This window comes from Elephantulus edwardii, unplaced genomic scaffold, assembly GCF_000299155.1.
Source record: "Elephantulus edwardii isolate Elephantulus edwardi_28Jun2011 unplaced genomic scaffold, EleEdw1.0 scaffold00049, whole genome shotgun sequence".
In the NCBI taxonomy this organism is placed as follows: Eukaryota; Metazoa; Chordata; class Mammalia; order Macroscelidea; family Macroscelididae; genus Elephantulus; species Elephantulus edwardii.
The window spans coordinates 10539662-10540497 of NW_006399799.1; the positions used below are offsets into that span (position 1 = coordinate 10539662).

At 47.1% G+C, this 836-nt stretch overlaps 1 pseudogene; it reads left to right on the forward strand.

The window, feature by feature from the left end:
- The first annotated feature begins 279 nt into the window (after positions 1-279).
- On the forward strand, positions 280-627 carry LOC102871868 (annotated as a pseudogene).
- Positions 628-836: the final 209 nt, after the last annotated feature.

Below are 836 nucleotides of genomic sequence, written 5' to 3' on the forward strand. Positions count from 1 at the left end.
AAAGGTATCAGTTCTTCTGTCAACCTTAGTAATTGTCCAACTTTCAGGTGCTTAGCAAGTAATTGAAAAGACCATATCTTGGATCAAGCATACCTTACTTTATAAACTGACAGCATTACTCTAGAAAGATCCCTGACCACAGATTTTCTCAGTGCAGCTTGTTGTCATTTCTTGACTGCTGGTACCAAGGGTGTTGATTCAAGTAAGATGAAATCGGCTTTTCCGTCTGTGTCGCCGCTGAGGTTGCACGTGCGAGGTCTGCCCGCCGCCACCGCCAAGATGCGTTACATCGCCTCCTATCTTCTGGCCGCCCTTGGGGGCAATTCCTCCCCCAGCACCAAGGACATCAAGAAGATCCTGGACAGCGTGGGCATCGAGGCCAACGACGACCGGCTCAACAAGGTCATCAGTGAGCTAAGTGGGAAGAACATTGAAGACGTCATTGCCCAGGGTATTGGTAAACTTGCCAGCATGCCTGCTGGTGGTGCTGTGGCCATCTCCGCAGCCCCTGGCACTGCAGCTCCTGCTGCCAGCTCTGCCCCAGCTGCAGCAGAGGAGAAGAAAGAAGAGAAGAAGGAGGAGTCTGAGGAGTCAGATGATGACATGGGCTTTGGCTTGTTCGACTGAGTCCCCTTCGTGCAAATAAAGCCTTTTTCTGTATTAAAAAAAAAAAAAGTAAGATGAAATCGTTGCCAACTTCACTTTTTTTTTGTTCTTTTTTTGTCATCTGTCATGATATTGCTTATTGGCCTGGTGGTGAGGATTTTTGTTTTCTTGATGTTAGATGTCACCCATATTGAAGTAGTAGTGTTTGATCATCTGCAGCAAACACATCA